Below are 20,571 nucleotides of genomic sequence, written 5' to 3' on the forward strand. Positions count from 1 at the left end.
CATTACTATTCATACAGAAAATGCATTAGGCTACAGTGATAAGTAGCCTACGGGGTGGCCGAAGTCCATATGCCCAGCTGAGTTCCAAGATGTGAGACGCTTGTCATGTTATGTAATGTAGGCTATGTTATGCAATGTATAGGAGTTACACAGGGTATAGTACACATATTTGTTTGTACTCCGTATGAACCATGCTTTATGTGGACTGTATATCACAGTTTGTCATCTAGAGTGATGCTCTTTAGTGAAGTGAAGTCTCGGCTGGTCAACTAGCTTCCAACCAACCTAAGTTAGTTGACAATTGATAGAATGCGCGTGCTAACGTTTGCGTCATAGCCATAACCCGGACGTGAAGAGCACTGGGGAAAAACTCCGATCCGGTCGAAGAAAAGACCAAGGAGAGGTGAGTTTAAAGGGTTTAGTTGCTGTTTAATTCTACCTTTATTATGTGTATAGGTTTGTGTTTCTAGTTACTTTGGCGGTAGTGTTGTCTGTGTGAGTGTTTGCGCAGTAGCTATTTTTCACGAACTCTTCAAAACCAAGCAAAGGTGGGCTCTGTTATGGTAACTTATAGTTCAGTTTACGAGATGTCCATCTAGCTTCGATTGAATTGTCTACAAAGATTGTTTAGGTAGTTCGCCGTTTACATGAAAGCTTTTCAATCCCTAGTATACGGCTCATAGAGAGCATTAGCTTTCAATGATTGGATCAATGGCTCGGTAACGTTAGCAAGTTTAGGATTTAGCAAATATTAGCTGGCTATCATCAGCTAACGTCAGTTTTTTGTTTTGCCAGCTGTAAGGCTTCATGTTATAGCTAACTAACTGCCTAGGTGCCTACTGCCTAGCTAACTGTTACCACAAATACGTGGCTAACTTAATCCTGCGAAGTTGCATGATATTCCTCTGGTTCAAACATGATTGCTATCACAAAGCATTCTTCTACCACGTTAGCCGGTTAGTCAGTCAGCAAACCTACAAGGTTGTAAAGTAGGACCAACTCAGGCCTATAGCCTAGACTAAACCTGAGAGTTCAGCACATGCTTGAAAAGCGAGTTAGCCTAGTCGTTGGAATGTTTGTATTGTTTTGTTAGCCAGCTATGCTAGCGTGGTTTTGTGACAGTGCTGTAGTCCTGCACAGCCAGCTAGCTATCTGTGAGACTTCTATTTGGCCTACGACAAGATATGCTGTACACTTTAGGTAAAACATGGATTATTAAACCATAATTTGCAGGTACATGCGAACGATATTGCTGACTTGTATCTGTCTGTCTGATGTAATGAATTGATAGCATGTCTTTGTGGAGACACTGATTTGGGTAGTCTTTGTAAAGAGGCCTTTGCGTCAGGAATATGCCCATTGCCAAATAAAGAACCATACTCCATCGCTTTCTCTTCAAGAAGTAAGCCCAAAGCGCATGCGTAGACATTGGCCTCTGTGTATCCTGCTAAATAGTGGCGTTTTATTTTTGCATGCGCAGTGCAGCGCTGCAGGGGTGCTCTTTGCCAGTGCGTGCTCCTTGCCAGTTTGTGCTCCATCGAGATTGCGAAGAAACGGGCCGAAAGGGTACTGCATTGCAGAAGACTGATCGTTTAACTAGAAGAAAGTAGGACAACGATGCGTTGGTTCCGTGAAATATGCATGTAAACGTGAACCAGGGACATATGTCATGAAAAGTGGGTGCTTTGGCTCTCCATCTGCTGTCTTGCCTCAAGAAATTTCTATTTGAAAATAAGCTTTAAATAAGGACTCAAACAAGTGTGGGTGAAATCTTAACCACCCAGAACACCAAATATTAACTCTTTAGGTTAGAATAGGTGCGCTCAAAGTGATCAGATTTAAATCACTTCTGCTATTGATGAACTGTAAACAGTAACTAACTTGATTGTAAGCATGGGTAACTGAAGCTTTTTTAGGCTGTGGAGCTCACATTCTACAGGTTCCCATGCTCTGTAAGGAGTTTGATTCTAACGTACAGTATGGCTTTAATAGCCTTGCTTTAAACACTTTCTCTATAGTCTACAGCCCTCTGAGGCACCTGTTCTACACCTGCTCTCTGCACTTAGAGAGAGAGAGAGAGAGAGAGAGACCTAAATGAAATGTGTGTGTGTTGGGCCAGTCCTCCTAACACCTGTTTTATTTTCTGAACCAGGCTTTGTCAGCAGACATTATTAACAGGGATTGGTAAGCAAACAGGTGCAATCTGTGCTTGTGTGGGTATAGTGCTCATCTGTACTGTATAGTGTAATCTGTTAATAGCTGATCTGCTGTTTAACTGGTATTGTGCAGTTTGATAATGGACAAATTGATGACCCAAACTGTGGCTACTGTGCATATTCAAGGCAAGAGTTCCATTTGCATACTTCTACATAATGTACAGGGATCTTACACTGTGCCAGAATTTATTTGTGCGCCGGGCTGTTAAAGATTTGAAAATATGGTAGACAGTGATATAGGCCTAACAGCTTCAACATTTCGTGATAACTTCAGGCCCATACATTTTATTTACTTTTACCTGAATGTATGAACTCATTTTAAACCTGGTTTGTAACCAACCTAACGTTTTGAAAAAACAACCCCCCCAAAACAAATTCAGCTTACATTTCAGCTGACACCCTTCTGAATTTCTGCAACACCCAACTAGATGGTAAGTTATCTGTCAGGCTAATGCAAACCCTGATCCTGTCTGTCATTCCCGTATTGGAAAGTGATATGTAGGCAGCCATTTGGTGAGGTCATACCCTGCCTGGAAAAACTTGCTCTGAACTTTCTATTATAACAGCACTAGCATGTGTACTTGTTCCACAAGTTTGGTAATAGTGCAAATAACATTGGCTACACATTAGCTTACTTTAGCCTGAAGATTCAGTTTTATATTATGTCTAATGTTAGAATAACTACTGTGATGTGTACTTTTTAGCTTGTTAAAAGTGAATGTATTTTTAATACCCTTCTTAAATTATTGATAATGTTTCATTATCAGTGCTTATACCATTAGACTATATTTTTTAGATTGTCAGAAAAGGAGTTGGTTTGTAGGTATGTTCTGTAGAGGTAGTACAAAGCAAGGTCATAACAGCACCAAATCATCAGCACTGCAACGCACAAATTGAGTAAATGTATACCCATGCTACACTGGAAGTTGGTTCGGAGAAAATTGCTTGCGAAATGTGTAAATTAATACAAGATGTGATTTTAGCTCATAATTTGCTGTCACTGCCTGATGAAAGAAAGAAAGGTGGTAGATTGGGCTGTGGTGAAGTGTTTCCACCTGAATGTGTGTTATTGAGAGACTTTTTCAACTTCTAGAGAGATAGAGCATAGAGTAAAGAGTAAAGTTTTGCCTCCAGTTATCTGGGTTTGAGTCAGCTTTTCTGACAGAAGCTCACTGCCAGCTGAGCAGATTTGTACTTCTCTCTCTCTCACTCTAAAAATGTGTGTGTGTGTATGTGTATGCATGTGATGACTCAGTAATGTTCTGTCGAACCGATGAGGAGCTCACAAAATATCCTCCATCACTTCGCTGTCTTGCTGAAAGTGTTCAAATCTAAACTTCTCTCTCACACACACACACACACACACACACACACACACACTCGCCTCCCACTCCTTCAAAATAAAGCAATCCATCAATTAGTGTGTAGCTCCATTTAAAACACACTCACCCCGAGCCCTCATGAAATTACCCGTAATAATAATCTGCTGCGCTAATTTACCAGCCTGGACTGGGAGCAAATGAACTGAAATATTTAGATACTGTTACACAGTTTTTGAGAGATCGGCCATCATGGTCTTTTCCCCCGTATTGGTGGATTTATTTGGAAATTTTAGGCTAACAAGTGAGTAACATTTTGAAACGTTCCATAACTGTTTGGCTAAGATGCACTGTGGCCTGCATTGTGCTGATTGCGTTCACCTCCCCTGTTACCCACACAGGCACGCAGTGCAAATGTTTAATAGATAACAATTTATATTCATCTTGGAAAGGTCAAGCCACAGTTTTCTTGCTGCAAAAACAACAATTTGTAAATTGAATAGCTCAAAACACAGGAAGGAAGTTTGGCAGGTAAACAGCCCCCGGCAAAAGCTTTGCCACTGCCCTGTGTGGAAGACACAAAGAAGGCATCGGTGACGTGTCGGTAATAAACGACTCCCTGCTCCGCTCCACTGCCACGTCTGGGTCTGAGCTGCCCGAGCCAGGCCTTGAGCTCTTTAGAAGGGGGAACAAAAGCCCCAGTCCCCAGCTTCTCAAGGGGGAGTGGTGGCAGGAGTCTGGCCTGGCAGGTGGATCTATGCGCGGTTTTGTAGGGGAACAGCAGTGATGAGGACAGGCTTGGATGCAGCCATGAAGGCGATTGTGAATGGAAGTGAATAGCTGGATGAGTCCAATGGCACACGCCAAAAAAACAGCAGCTTTATGACCATGATCGAGTGGATATCTTCCCATGTTTGGCTTGTGGTTTTGAAAATGATAAGTGTGGAGAGTGTCTGACAACACTTTCTTTGGCACTCCTTTGGCACATCCGAGGTTTACCTGCAAAGGCCTATTCTGATGTTGTCAGTCAAACTTTTGGATACGGTCTTTTCTTCTGACTTTTTTTCTTCCATTCTGCTACAATGCAGATGCTCCATCTACAGGTGATCCTTCTCTGTCACTGCAAAGATCTGGGATGACTTAGATAAAGGAGCTGCTAAGATCGGTTGGCCGTGCCATGCTGCACTGCTCTTCACCAGCCCCCCCCCCCCCCACACACACACACACACACACCTTCACCTCCCCTGCTCCAGCTCACCTGGCGCTGTGAGGAGCTGCTGAGGCGGATGTGTGGGTGTGTTCTGCTCCGGTGATGCTTTATGTGGCCGGCACCTGGCCTCGGTCACAGCGTGCTGTGTGAGCCTGTGGAGAGGGCTGACAGTGGTGCAGTTCACATGGAGGTGCACATGAGCACCTCGCACACTGGTTCCCCTTTGTCACTCTGGAACGGATGTGAGCGTGGGCTAATGGGATCTGTGTGTGTGTGTGTGTGTGCGCGTGTGTGCGCGTGTGTGTGTGCGTGTGTGTGCGTGCGTGCGTGTGTGTGCGTGTGCGCGCACTCATTTCTTGTCTGCTGATTGCGGTTTTGCTGTAGAGAGATGGCAAGAAGGGTTGAATTAGTTTGCATGAGAGGAGGGGAAATTGAAATATGGATTGGGATTTGGAACATGTCTGCCTCCACACCATAGTCTGCTGTTAAGGCCTGGCAGCTGATATTGTTTTTCGGTCCAGTGTGTGTGTGTTATGGTCTTTCCATTCCTGTGGAGTCATTTTCGGTTCTCTCAATTCCTCCCTTTTCCCCCGTGCTCAGTAACAGGGAAGAGGCCCCGCCATCAGAATGCACCTCACACTCCCTCACAGAGAAACCAGTCCACAGTCTATGGCCTTCTTAAACCAGCTGTTTACACGCTAGATCTGTGTTTGCCTTTCACGGCAAGGAAAACACATGCAGTGCGAGACGAGATTTGCATGCATAAGAGAAGAACTTTTACACTACACTCTAAAAGCTTAAGTTCATGGAACAATAACGTACAAAATTGCTTAGCAGTACAGAAGCAGGAGTTTTACCCCTTGGCTGGTGAAAAAAGAATAATACTTTTATTTTTCATGTGATTAATTGCAAGTGAATTTGCAGTAATATACTTTATCCACCAAGGCAGACTAAATTCTCACATTGTAAACAAAACCAAAATGACTCCTTTGTTAGAGTCTGTATGCACCTTACATAATAATTACATGTACCGTAGATGATGTGATTATTTCCTATTTTAACAGCTGAATGGAGTATACGATTTAAGAGATTATTTCTGTATGAATAAACATCAGCTTGGGCCACATATTGATTTTCATAGTCAGTCTGTGAATATGCTAACTGATACCCCATGGAGCCCTTAAACGAACACAATAGCTTACCTAACGGATTCAGCAATCCACTTAAAATGCCCTAAGGACCAATAAGGCAAGAAAAAACAGGTCATTTTCTGGACTTTTTCATCCCATTAAAAACAAACAATCAAACAAATAAATAAAACAGCTGATTGCACTTTGGAGCCAGATTTCCCTTTCAGTTACAAACATTCAGGATTTCCTGCAGCCTTAACATCACACCAAAGACAACACACGCACACACACTTCCACCCACTACTGATTAGAATAGTTAATATCATAACAAGACAACTCCCAGCCAGACTCTCTCATCACACACACACACACACACACACACACACACACACTACACATGGGCTCTTATAGGCAAATAGTCTAGCAAGACCTTATCTTGACCATTGATTGCCTTACACTTTGTCCCATTCCAGCTGGATTCAGGTGGGCTACTGCTAGGTGAGGTATGGACTTGCTCCTGTGTGTGTGTGTGTGTGTGTGTGTGCCTGCACACCAAACTACCCCAACACAGCCCCCACACCAAACTACCCCAACACAGCCCCCACACCAAACTACCCCAACACAGCCCCCACACCAAACTACCCCAACACAGCCCACATCTTTTACTCTCCTGTCCTTCCTTATATCTATCTCTCTCCAGTCATAGACTGGAGTTGTTGCCAACGATGCTGCAGATATTTTAACCCAGTCTGAGGAGGCCAGTTAGAAAAATATGTGTTTATTTGTCTGCACATGCACATGTTGGTGAATGGTTGGTGCTCTATGTGGTATGGCAGGAATCTCACTCATTATCTGAACTGGCATCCTGAGTGTCTAAGCTATCTTGGTATCAATGGGAGAAGCCCATGGAGATTGGGGCGCGGGCAGGTAGAGACACGTTGGGGAGACTCCAGCCCTCCGCCACAGGCCTGCAGGAGATATGATTGTGTTTATGGGCATGGACTGAATGGAGAGAGCATTTTACAGAGGACAGATAAAATGCAGGCTGAGGGTTTAAAGTGTGTGTGTGTGTGTGTGTGTGCATGCAAGCTTGTAGTTGAGAGTAAGGGAATGGGAGGTGGAAGGATGGGGAGGAGAAAGAGGATTGTGATGGTGAAATCGATAGTTCATAGCGTTGTGAAATTGCCTACTCTCTTTCTTGCTTTTGCCACCTCTTCCTCTCTTTCTCCTGCATTCTCTCCCTTTCATCCTCTCCCCGCCTTCCACCGCTCTATGTCCGACTCTCCTTCCCCTCTCTCTCCCTTCCCCCCTCTCTCTTTCTCTCCCTCTCTCCCCCCTCTCTCTTTCTCTCCATCTCTCCCCCCTCTCTATCTTTCTCTCCATCTCTCCCTCCCCCTTCTCTCTCTTTCTCTCCCTCCCCCTTCTCTCTCTTTCTCTCCCCCCCTCTTTCTCTCTTTCTCTTTCTGTCTCCCTCTCTCTGTGGCTGGTGTTTGGGGACCCTGGGTGTGAGGCGTTGGGGCCTGATCCTCCAGACTGTGGTGCTGCTATTGATTGCAACGCGGCTCCCAATTACGGCTCCCCTCCTTCGCCTTGGTGTTCTCACCGCTTAACTCTCTCTCCTTTCCTCTCCGTTCTTCTCCTCTCTCTTTCTCCACTCTATCTCCCTCCCTCTTTCTCGCTCCCTCGTTCTCTCCTGCCCTTTCCTCCTGCTGTTATCTTCTCTCCAGTAGTGGGGACTTCTTCATCCAGCGCTTGGCCCAGTGCCATCCTGTATCGTACACTTTGCTCGCTCTCCTGTTAAGCGTGTGAGTGTTATGCCCTGAAGGGCAGTGGGGTGCGGGGAGGTTTTTAGGGAGGGCAAACTTTCAGCCACTCTGACAAGAACAGTGGCAAAACAGAGAGGTCAGCTGGGATCACTTGTGATTAAAAAAACAAAAAACAAAAGCAACAAAAAAAGACAATACATTGCCTCTGTAGGACTGTGTTTAGATGTGTGTGTGTGGTTGTGTGCGCTGTCCTGTGGGTTTGGCTTTTTGCAAGCTGTGTGTGTGTGTGTGTGTGTGTGTGTGTGGAAATCACAGGAGCTCGTGGCATTGGAATATGTTTTTACTACTGGATTACCACACTTAAAATGTCACACTGGAGCATCTCAAAAAATGTCAAAGGTCACATCTCGCCTACATTAGCTGCTTTCAGACCTACACGTAGTCCGCACGTTCTGCGGATGTGAAGCGGTTGGGCCGTATATCTGAACAACATAACCGGCCATTTGACACATTTAATTATCGAATGTTCTATCGAACGTATTTTTTATTGATATCGATTACATGTCTATTTAAGCAATAAGCCCAGAGAGGCCGTAGGTTACACTGATTCTACAACAGCTAAGGGGCGTTGTTAGGGACGACGCGCTAGCGGAGTGCCTAAAACCCCCCATAGCTGTTGTAGAATCAGTGTAACCTACGGACTTGAGTGGCTTATTGCTTTTTTAAAACTGTTACTATAAATACCTGGCAAAGTTTCATAAAGTAAAGGCACAGCAACGAGAAATATAACATTATTCCTAGATAATCATTCTTCCGGCAAGAAATATATTTCCTCTGAATGGTTTCCAAGCAATGTCGAGACGCAGCTACTTTAACTTTTGTATCAAGTTATGATAGCGCAGTAATATAGAACGAAATGCGGTCAAGGAGTATGTGCTGCATTTTACAACGGTATCGAACGTTTCAGCCAATCACAGTCAAGGACCGGAACTATCAGTTTTATAATGCGATATATATATTGTTTTATCGCCCAGCCCTAGTTAACGGTAATAAGGGTTATCATGTTAGGAACCAGTAAGCCGAACTGAAATTATTAAAAAAAAATTATCGGTATCTGGTACTTGCAACTCCGTTTCGGTTCCCAACTTTACTGACTGTCCTGACCATAGCCTGTCAATGAATAATCATGGGGAAAAAACTTCATACTTGCAGAATTCAGAGGATGACCACAGGTTTGTCAGGTATAGTTTGCCATGTAATTGCAGCGTGAATAATTTGTGGTGTAAACTGTAAGATAATGAAATTCTTAGCTTTGCTGCGTAGACTTACTGGCTACTCGACATGTTGACCTTTCCATCGTTCTGTTCTGAAGATGATATTTGCTGTTCTAATTGGCCACTCAAACCTGTGTTTATGTTACCCCTGTGAAAATAACAGGAAAACTCTGTGGTGTGCCATTATAATTAAAGTCATGATTAACATTAGTCTTCATGTCCACAAACACAATTATCATTGAACGTCCCGCAGTGAGCAAATGCCTCCCCCTTGATTTGACCAGCTTTGTAATAAGCAATAGAAAAGTAACTGCTGACATAATATGGGTCCACATGTACTCCAGTGTACAAACACACTACGTACACACTCTGGACTGGGAATGCCTAAGTTCCAGTATCTAATTTAGGCGTAGTCATCACACCCTAAGTGACCTATTAACTGTGACAAACAATGGAAATGGAAGCTTTAGTCTTTCCACTCAGCAGGTTCCAACATGGTAACATCCAGAATGCACGGTTCTGTGGGCTGGCTTTGCCTGGTTGTCTGTCAGTCTGTCTGTCTGTCATTCCTGCCAAGCTCTGTGTCCCCCTCTGTCCTGTCTCTGCCGCACGACTCTCTGGCCCCTGTCCATCCTCTCTCCTGGACACGCGTGAGAGGGAGCCACCAGAGGTCTTCGGCACAGCTGGCAGGAGCCTGCCTGTCAGTCGCAGCACGCCGACGGAACAGCCAGCACTCGCGCACACACACCACAGACACACACACACACACACACACACACACACACACACACACACACAGAGCACATGTGATACACAGAAGACAGTCAAGCAAGTGTTGGGAGAGGCAGCTGCTGGTTTCCCTCTGCCCTCAGCTCCAGTGCGAGTGTATGCCACTTAGCTTCATTCACTCCAAAGAAAGAAAGAAGGAAACCGCAGCCATAGAGTTATGTGTGTGTGTGTGTGTGTGTGTGTGTGTGTGAGAGAGAGAGAGCGCGAGGGGGAGTTGGTGAGGACTGCTGGCATGCTTGCAAGCTCATTTTGTCGCTGCGAAGCTGGCTTTTTAATTTTTAAAGCCCTTTTTGTTGCTTAATTAAAAGGAGGCAGACTTCATTTGACCTTCTCCCTGCCTCTCTCTCGCTGTCACTTTCATTTCTCAGGCCTTGAGCGCCCACTTCCTCATGCTATCCCTCCCTCTCACTGCACCAGTAGCTGTGGGGCTGCATGGAGGCATTTTGTCTTGCAGGTTTGAGGCTACAGTCTAGCAGTAATGTATGGGTGAGAGGGAAGGAGTGTGAGTGAGAGTGAGTGAAGGAGTGAAGGAGTGAGAGAGTGAAGGAGTGAGAGAGTGATCACTTCATGATGGAACTTTCTTGAGTCTAATTCCTCTCTCCTTTTTTGCTGTGTTAAATTTGTTCCTCTTTTTAGCCGTCACTCTTGCCACACCATCATCCTCCCCGCCAGTCTCTTTCCTTAAGGAGCAGCTTTCCACTGCCAACCCCCCCTCCTCCTTCCCTTTCTGGTGTCTCAGCTCTGTCTCAGGTGTCTGTGTGTGTGTGTGTGTGTGTGTGGCGGCCTCCTGCTGCTGCAGTTCTAACGGCTCGTTAAACCATCTGTAAAACCTTTGATCTCCGGACGTCTGCACACAGTGGCAGATAAGTGGGCATGTGGGTTGTCGGTGTGTGTGTGTGTGTGTGTGTGTGTGTGTGTGTGTGTGTGTGTGTGTGTGTGTTCCAAGGCACATGTCTCTGTGTTTGTCAGAGAGAGGGACAGCGAGAGAGCAAGTGATCGAGCAAGCGAGAGCCGCGTGTTAAACTAAAGTTGATAGGAATGCCGAACTCTGCTCCAAACACAAATGGCTTTCCATTGCCTGAGGCTTTCATTTGGGTTTGCATGCAGACACCACACACACACACACACACACACACACACACACACACACACATACTCTCTCTCTCTCTCTAATAGCAAGAGCAGATCGCTTCAGGCCTGATCCGTTCCACTTGCTGATAAGGACGTGACTCCTTTACATGCAGACGGCTGTGCGGCTACTTTCTCTGTGCTCCCCTCAATGCCTAACAGAGGAGAACCGCTTACCCACCCAGCGCCACAGGTAACCATTACACCCAAGATTCTCCAGCTTGCTCTCTATCTCTCTCTCTCTCTCTCGCTCTCGCTCGCTTTAGGGCTTGCAAAATCTTGGGGCTGTCAACTTTTCCTGTCGGGCTACGAAACTTCTACTGGCCGATAGGCTATTAAAAAATTATGAAGGTCCGTCATTTATTTGCCTTTTCCACTCTTTTAACTTTGACCACCAAACAAAGAAGGTATTGATTATTTTATCCTAGAAACTGTATTAGTAATTTACATGGGTTGTGTTTGATTATGATACCAGCATCCTCTACCACACCAATATTCCACACAAAATGGCGCACCAGAAATGCTGAAAGCAATTAGTCTAGTGCACATAACATCCAAGATGTATAGGAGGCTAACTTTTAACATCACAACATGATTTCGAGTTTAAAATGGAATCACATTCACAAGTAAGGGATAATGTATAGAACGCCGGTCATTATTGGGAAAATAAGTCCCGACAGGGCGAACCGGATTTTCCCAATAATGACAGCCGTTCTATACATTATCCCGTATATTATATCAAAATATGACCATGTAATTTAGCCTTTAAACTAATATTTCAAAGTGACAATACACCACAATACACCTACATCCTGGTCAAACCACGAGGAATGGAGATTGTGATGTGAGGCAGCTGTGGTGATGAGCGTTCATTCGCAGCCACTGTGGACGTTCTGTAGAGGAAGTGTTGTACTCTCTGAGCCTGGGGAAGCAGGCTGAAGAGCTGGGTAGGAATTGAGGCAGAGGGGGAGCACCCATCTCACCCTGCAGGCTGAGAGGCAGGCAGGCTGGCTGGCTGGCTGGTTGTCTGGCTGGCTGTCTGGCTGGCTGGGGCCCATGACCGCAGGCCACCCCGCCGAGATGCCAGAGAGGCGGAGCTGTACGCAGCCGAGCTCAGCCACAGCCCGAGGGGAAGGAGGGAGGAGAGGGAGGGAGGGAGGTGTCGGACCTGCTGTTATCTACCTGCTGGGAGGCTGGTGCAGTTGAGCAGGCCGGGGTGGTTGGGCCGTTCAGCTCCACGCGGAGCAGTGGGCGCAGGAGAGGCCTCAGAGCAGCTTTTTAAAGGTGTTTAAAGGGCAGGCGTGAGCTACAGTCTCTCAGCGTGTGAGGAGGGGAAAAAAAAATAAAACATACCCTAGTCTTTTCCCCCGTGTGTGTGTGTGTGTATGCGTGTGTGTTATTGTGTGTGTCACACACACACTCTCCTTTCCGTTCTGACATTTGCTGGCGGTGACATTTGCAGGTGCACCGTCTCGTATCCCGGCCTTGCTGCAGCTCTTCCTCAGCATTGCAGTCAATTAGCAGCCACTCAGTGTCTGTAAATGCACACACTCATTCTACTCACCCCCCCCCCCCCTCTCTCTCTCTCTCTTTAAGGCTTCAGACTGGACAGTGTGAGGTGTTATTCCCAGGAGGCAGTATCTGTTGTGTTAATGTGTTAATCGATACCGATTCAAGTGCTGTGGTGGTGTTTGTTTATGAATGTGATCAGGACGCGTTGTGTTCAACGCATACACTCACACTCGCTCTCGCTCTCTCACACACACACACAAATAAACAAGGAGAGACCCAATCAACTTGTTTTCCATAAAATTGCATGATTTTCATTGCTCAGTCATATATATGTGTACACACACACACACACACACACACACACACACACACACAGACAGACACACACAGACAGACACCCTGAGGGGTGAACAGGTAGGATCAGTTTGCTGTCAGAGGTGGATTTGCAGGTTCCGGTATGAATATTTGAATTCACATTCAAATTGGCTGTAGGATTAGTCTAGCGGTTGGAGGGGAGATTGGGGTTTAGTGATCTCTAGGTTTGTCTTCCTTTACACACACACACACACACACACACACACACACACACACACACACACACAGAGAGAGAGATAGAGATAGAGACCCAATATTTTTTCATCCTCCATATCAGGCCTCATCCCTCTTTTATCTTTTATGCCTCTCTGGGTTTTTCACCTGCCATGGTCCACCTGTCCGCATTCTCTGTGTCTTTTATCCACGTGTGTGTGTGTGTGTGTGTGTGTGTGTGTGTGTGTGTGTCCCTCTGTATAAGAGATGGATGGCCCCCTGTCTGAGAGTTGCTCTTCTCTTTTGGATGAGGAGAAAATAAAGGGGGCTGCAGTGCTGAGAGGAGGGCAGGGCAGGGCTGGGTAGGGAACATTGGGGCTGCCTGGCCACTTATAAGGCTGTGAGTGTGTTTTGGGGGATACCATTGACTCTGTTTGAATCTTGGAAAGCTCCTCTTTTGGCTTTTTGTCTCCACTTTATTGCCCTTTTGTAAGGGTGTGTGTGTGTCTGTGTGTGTGTTTTGGGGGATACCATTGACTCTGTTTGAATCTTGGAAAGCTCCTCTTTTGGCTTTATTGCCCTTTTTGTAAGTGTGTGTGTGTTCGTTCGTTCATTCGTTCGTTCTGTAACTTATTCAGTAGGCTATGGGTGCAATTTTGAAAATACTTGCAGGTAATGATTATTTTCAGGGTCATTCCGTGTCAAATCAGATAAGGTTATTGCTGCACCGTCGCAGATATTGTTCAGACCTTGTCTATATCAATAATGGGTCCCAAAACCAAGATCTGTAAAATACTTGTGTTAAAATCCTATGTCTTGATATTATTTCCAGCCCTTGAAATTACTTTTTCAGTTACAGTTTTACAGCCTGAAAATCACATTATTTGGGAACCAATGTTTAGGCATTAATATAAATTAAAGTATTATTCATACGCAGCCCAAACTTTGTAGGGTGGAAGACAAACATGTTCTCAGTTTGACTGAACCATTACAAGTTTGTACGACATGCTCATTGATTTTCTACAAGGCCCTAGATTTGGAAACAGAGACATGAAGGGTAGTATAAACTTGGTTTTGTATGCATTTGGTATTAATCATTATTTTTTTCTTTACATACTAGGCTATATTTTATTAATGATGTACCAATATTTGAGCTCTCCACATATAATGGGCTTGCAAATTTGAAGGATTGAACAAGGGAAGGTTTTGTTTTTTTTCCGGTCATTTTTGTAGGATTAAAATGGTATGTGGGGTAGGTAGCAGGTACTTGAAAATCTATGTGCAAGTAGCTTAGTGTATGGGCAGTTAATGTACAAAGTCCCAATGTTGTACTATAGATAAATAAATAGAGTCAAAAGGAATAATAGGAATAATAATTTTCAAGATATTAATGCCCAAACATGGCCTCCAAGATAAGGCATTTCTGAGATAAAAATGATACAAAATCGAGGGTGAAAACAATGTATGAAAACATTGGAGTTTAACAAACATATTTTACAGGCCTTAGTTTTGGGACCTAAATATTAGATAGACAAACTTTGAGCAAAATCGGAGACGGTGCAGCAACCATTTTCCTTGATTTTGTCTGGTTTGACACAAAATGATCCTTCATAGTTCTCAATGTTTTTGATGTTTGATCAATAAAAGTAAAATTAAAATGGTAAAAACCAACGATATTTAGCTTACCGTCATAGAGGAGAAACTAAACTGAAAATATTCAAATTTAATCAGAGAATTTTGCGGTGTTTTTGTTAACAAGAAATTGACACAAGCCGATTAAACCGATTACCAAAATAGTTGCCAATTTATTTAGTACTTGACGTCTAATTGATTAATCAATTCATTGTTGAAGCCCTGATCTATGCTGTTTGTGTGTGTGTGTGTTTGCACACATGATAACGTACAGGTTCAGATGGGAGTTGATTGTGACTGATTATTCTCGCTCTACAGGAGGCTTTTCTCTCTCTCTCTCTCTCTCTCGCTCTCTTTCTCTTTCTTTCTTTCCTTCTTTCTTTCTTTTTCTCTCTCTCTCTCTCTACACACACACACACACACACACAGGCCCCCCCCATAGTGTGAGGTGCCTCCCCTCGACTCTCCCCTCATTTCTTGCGTTCAAAGTAACAAAGCTTCTTGATTTTTTCCCCCTCTCTCCAGTGATCCTCCTTTCCCCCCCCTCTGTCTGTTTCCCTCTCTTGCTCTGTTCTGAGGACTGATGTTCTTTTTCATGTCTCTTCCCTGCTCTGTCTCTCCTCTCTTTCACTTAATCTGTCCTTCCGCTCACCTCCCTTCCCCTCCTCACTCCCCCAATCCTTCTCCTCCGTCTTTTTATTTTTTTTTCTTCCTCTTTCGTTCCTCTCTACATGAGCTGGGCTCATCTCTCCCTCCGGCACTCTCTCCTCTCTTCTGTCTGTCTCTCTGTCTCCCTCTCTTTCATCAGCGTGGTGTAGTGCATCATCCCATCTTTCATGCCTCCTCCCCGTGCTCATCGCTCACGTTCTGCGCTTTCCCATTTCCTGGCCTTTCTCTTTTCATTCCTTTCGCTCTGCTTTCCAGGCGCTCTCTGTCACACTCGTCTGCCCTGCTCCCTCTCTGCCTCCTCCCTTCTCCTCCTCCTCCTCCTCCTCCTCCCTTCTCCTCCTCCTCCTCCTCCTCCCTTCTCCTCCTCCTCCTCCTCCTGCTCCCTTCTCCTCCTCTTCTTGCGCTCGCTCACTCACTCCCCATGTCGGCCTGTCAGCAGCTCTTAACTTGTGTTCATTCGGAAGTGAACACACATACGCGCACACACACACACACACACACACACACACATACACCAGAAACATGATTACCTAGACACATAACAGGTGAGATGTTGACCATCCAACCAAAGTCATAGACACTGTGTGTGTGTGTGTGTGTGTGTGTGTGTGTGTGTGGGTGTGTGTGTGGGTGTGTGTGTGGGTGTGTGTGTGGGTGTGGGTGTGGGTGTGGGTGTGGGTGTGGGTGTGGGGGTGGGTGGGTGGGTGTAGGACTCTACTATTTCTCCATCTTTTGACCAGAGAGAGGTGGGTTTAGGGTGGCGTAGACTGCTGTGGCAGGGCACTTGATATGTTTGTATGTTTTTGATGCCCTCTGTGAGCAGAAGGAAAAGGCGAGTAGGATGCCAGCGAGGGAGAAGCAGCCGCTCCTGTAGAGACTCCAGAGCTTTTGATGTGTGTGTATTTGGGCAGGAGAAGAAAGAAAGCAAGTGTTGGTTTGGACTCCCTGCACTGTTTCGGACCTTTCCTCCTGGCTTCAAGTCTGTGTGTGTATGTGTTGGATAATGTTTGTGCAGTGTCTTTCTGTAGATCTCTTTGCCAATGCCAAAAAGTATATTTTTATACTCTATTTTGCTAATGAATGGGACTGGAAAAGGCTGTGTGTGGGTAAGAGAGCAGGTGTGTGTTTAGAGTTTAAAAGGTGTATGTGTGTGTGTGTGTGTGTGTGTGTGTGTGTGTGTGTGTTTTAGTGAACACCGAGAGAGTAGTGTTAAAATGAGGATTCGCAACATGTAATGTTTGTGTGAAAAAGGTGATAAAGGGGTCTGGTGTTTGGGGTTCCAAGCTTCCTCTAATTGCTGTGTTTAGATAAATGCGTCAGCAGTGCGAGTCACTCACCAATGACTCATCGGTGGGTTGCACTAATGTTTTTCTCATCTGTGCCAATTTTATGGGTCATTAATAAACTCGTCACTACTCCTGCCCTAGGCGCTAGTTTGGTATGAGGAGGATGTGATTATAGATGCTGTTTAGATTGGAATGAGACAGAAGTTATTATTGTATAGATAGATTGCACACATTGACACACACATGGAAAGTTATGATTATGTGAAAGCGGCTGAAATGGAATCTAGTGTTGAATGTTGAAGAAAGTGACCAGGACCATTAATGAGATGTCAGAATGTTCTGACTGAGCTGATGTCATCACCAAGAGTTTTCCTCTCAAGATCCCCCTTTTGTTTCCTGTGCTTCTTTCTGTTGTAGCGATCGCTTCTGCTCGAGAGCCCGGACACTTCGAGGCACCACAAAGACAGAGCAGCTCCAAGCAGGCGGCCGCACACACCTCCAGACGTGGAGACGTGAGACATCTGGGCCAGCCATGGCAGATCCAGCCCTCACAGATGCCTGATGCACTTTGATCTTACCCAGGGTGGGTAGGCTACCAACTGGGGGGCGTGCGCGTGTGTGTGTGTGTGTGTGTGTGGGGGGAGGGGGGGGGGGGGGATGCTTGGCTGGAATTTTGGTCCAGCACAAGGCAGCCAGAGAAGGCCAAGGAAGAAGAAAAGTCGAGATTAACTTAGACTGGCTTTGATAGACTGTGGCTTTGGTAACGGCAAGAATGAAAAGACAAGGATGAGGGACACAGGCGAAGGATGAAAGTGTTGGAGAGGAAGAGGAGTGGAAACTGAAATGGCTATATATATATATATATATATATATATATATATATATATATATATATATATATATATATATATATATATATATATATATATATATATATGAATGAGAGTGGGATGATGAAGGGCTTGAGAGGAAAGAAGTGGAAAACAGACAGGGTGAAGGCGATGGAGGAACTGCTGCCTGTGACTGTCTCCTTTTGCTCTTGGGGCGCTGAAGCAACACTTATGTTCTAATAAAGTCCTGACAGGTGTGAGGAGGAGGAGGACGAGAAGGGGGTGTGGGGGAGAGGGGGGGAGAGGGAGAGAAAAAACGAAGGACGGAGAGAGAGAGAGAGAGAGAGACATGTTGAGAGAGAGAGAGATTGAGAGAGAGGATTGTTTTCAACTTGGATGGCGCTTACAAGAGTTAAAGTGTGTGTGTGTGTGTGTGTGTGTGTGTTGTGTGTGAGTGTTGTGTGTGAGTCATAGACTGACCGTCCTGCACCATGCACACTTCCCCAGGGAGAAATGAGCCAAAGGCTTATAGCCTAATTAGTACAGCTTTAAGTGCTGTTTGAGTGTGTGTGTGTTATTGTGAGTGTCAGTTATGTCACATTTCCATAGCTGACAAAATAAGCCTGTCCATTTGTGAAACGTGGCTACTATTTTTTTTACTAATGCGCACCGTTGCTGTGGTCACTAGAAATTAGATCTGTTGGTCCTATTATGTTTAATAGACGTACCATTTTTTCGTCTGTGTCACTGTCTCACCGAAGAATTCACACTTCACACTGCTGTCTGTCCAGATATGTGATTGGTATTACCCCACCCAGCCAGCCAGGCACATCTTGTGCACCAGCTCAGCACAGAGTTCTCAGTGAAATGTCAGAAATCCCTGTGGGTTGGAAGCCGCTGATTTTGATTGCAATTACTGGTGAAACTAGTTGATTTTCACATCCTTAGTGCCACTCCCACCCAACAGAGGAAGGCTCCAGATCAACTGGATCTCTCATTCCACCGGCTAAGAATAGATGCAGCAGTCCCTGGTTGGAGGAGGGCAAATGCGCAAACACACACACACACTCACAAACACACACACACACACACGATAAATGCATAAAATAAAAGAGTAGGCTATGTCAGGTGTGACGAGTATGTGTGTGGTTTTGCTCATTCCACTGCCAGTAGGAAGAGTTGAAAGTGGATGATGAATTAGGAATAGGACGCAAAATGGAGTCTTCTTGAATAACATAAAACAACATGCTTTTATGCAAATGACACTGCCTTGTGGGAGTGTGTGTGTGCGCTTGTGTGTGTACTAGTGTGTGCGTGTTTGTGTGTGCGCTTGTGTGTGTACTAGTGTGTGCATGTGTGGCCATGGTCTGACCTGCTCCTGCCGCCTCTTTGCTGTGATCAGAGGAACGAGCCTTCTCTTTGACTGCCTAATTAGTCTTGGGGAGTTTCAGTGTGAGTCTAAGAAGTTTGGCGGCGAGTGAGCTTTGCCAGACGGGGGTATATTTGTGATGGTCAAAGCTGAATATAAATCAGCACCATCAAGTCAGACTGGATCGTTGGCCCCCTCTAGACCTGAATGAAAGTGGTGCAGTGGTGGATAGTAATGTCCTTCGGCTGGACAATGATCCACCTTATGCATTCACTCAGTCAGTCAGGACATAAACTCCCATCACTTGTCCACTAATACCATCAGGTTTTATCTCCTTAAAATACACTCATTTAAGAGAGTATGTAGGTGACAGCAAATTGAGCTTGTGTTTTGTGCTGGACTCTTGCTCTGAGCAAGGGCCAGTGACAAAGCCGTTGGTGTAGGGAAACCACAGCAACACTGGTGAGGTGCCTACTGCCTGCTGTTGCTATTTCCTGAAGCAGGAGGTATCCATCTCAGCCTCTCCCTCTCTCCCTTTCTCTCTCTCTCTTTCTCTTTCTCTCTTTCTCTGTCTCACTTTTCTCTTGTCTTCTCTTCTTTTCTCTTCTCCCTTTGTCAGTGCTTCTTACTCTCCTCCTGTTCGTTTCACACTGTCACTGGAGTTCCTCTGTTCTCCTCAAGCCCAATTCCAGTTGCTGAGGCAACCCTGCAAGACCGTGGGAGAGTGTGTGTGTCTGTGTGTCTTCTTAAATGAGGTTTATACTTTGGTGTTCTATTCTATTTGCTGTCCTTTTTCCTGTTCTCTCTCTCTCTTTCTCTCTCTCTCTCTCTCTCTCTGTCTGTCTGTCTCTCTCTCCCTCCCTCCCTCCCTCCCTCCATCACACAGCTCTTCATCCTGACGTTCCAACACTATGTGGCTTCTTGGCCACAGCTTAACACTTTCAGTTCAGCTCCCCAGTGGACACTTCTGTCTGACTCCTGCCTGACAATTTTGGACCTTCTCATTCACATTTAGTTTCCTCTTCCATACCAATGTCTTCTCTCTCTCTCTCTCTCTCTCTCTCTTTCCTCCTCTCCTTTCCTCTCCTCCCTCTGGTGTTCTCAATCATCCCTCTGCACAGCTGATGTCTCGCTCTGCTGCTCTGGGGCCGTATTTACAAAGAATTTTAAGGCTAAAAGTAGTTCCTAACTGGCGAATTTAGGAGCAACTCCTAAAAATAATGGGCGTGTCACTCCTTTAGGACTCCTAATTTTTTTTCACTAAAAGTAATTCGTGAAGCGTTTTAGACCTAAAAGTAGCACCTAAGTCTGGCACAGCTTAAAAGAAGTCGAGAGGACTCCTAACTTACTAAGACCTATTCACAAACCGCTTTTTGTGGCATTTCACGTCGCAATGTTTTGAAATCCTATGCGGCTACAGGAGCTTCCAATCGCAAGGGAACAATTTTGCATTGTAGGCATAACTAACTGATGCAATAACGCCACCAACAACAACCAAAACTACTCATTGTCAACATGTAAATTAAATGTAACGTTTCATTGTGAATCAAATTAAATATTCTCCTCTTTGCAAATGTAGGCATAGGCATAGGCTATGGTGACAGATTAATTGAATAATGTTGCAAAGATACTGCATCAATCCGTATGTTTCATTAGGCTACTTCTTTTTCCTTACTCTTTATTCATTTAGGCTAACGTTAGGCCTTTTTATTCAGTTATTAATCATCTTCCGTCCTTGTGTAGCGCACGCATTCTCAGACCTGTCACCTGTCACTCATTATCGTAAGGGAGGTGTTTGGAATCATTCCCGCGTTACAATCATCAGCCAATCAAGGTGGTCACTTCAGTCAAGCTTGTGCATGAGTAATGACGTCATCCATAGTCATAGAAGACTCACTCTTAGTTTAGGAGTT

The 20,571-nt window shown here is 45.0% G+C and overlaps 1 protein-coding gene across 2 annotated transcripts in view; it reads left to right on the plus strand.

The window, feature by feature from the left end:
- The first annotated feature begins 255 nt into the window (after positions 1 to 255).
- The window catches only part of spop (speckle type BTB/POZ protein), a 71,487-nt gene continuing 51,171 nt past the window's right edge, over positions 256 to 20,571 (plus strand). The window contains exons 1-3 of one of the 2 annotated variants that reach the window (XM_076265065.1): positions 353 to 403; positions 10,881 to 11,025; positions 16,877 to 17,042. The gene's annotated coding sequence lies outside the window, so the exon portion shown is untranslated. Of the gene's footprint in view, positions 404 to 10,880; positions 11,026 to 16,876; positions 17,043 to 20,571 lie in introns of both variants that reach the window. The other variant, XM_076265064.1, reaches the window with a different exon arrangement.

The sequence above is a fragment of the Alosa pseudoharengus genome, unplaced genomic scaffold, assembly GCF_046254945.1.
Source record: "Alosa pseudoharengus isolate Yale_2024_CS ecotype anadromous, Long Island Sound unplaced genomic scaffold, YU_APseudo_1.1 YU_APseudo_1.1_scf_4, whole genome shotgun sequence".
In the NCBI taxonomy this organism is placed as follows: Eukaryota; Metazoa; Chordata; class Actinopteri; order Clupeiformes; family Clupeidae; genus Alosa; species Alosa pseudoharengus.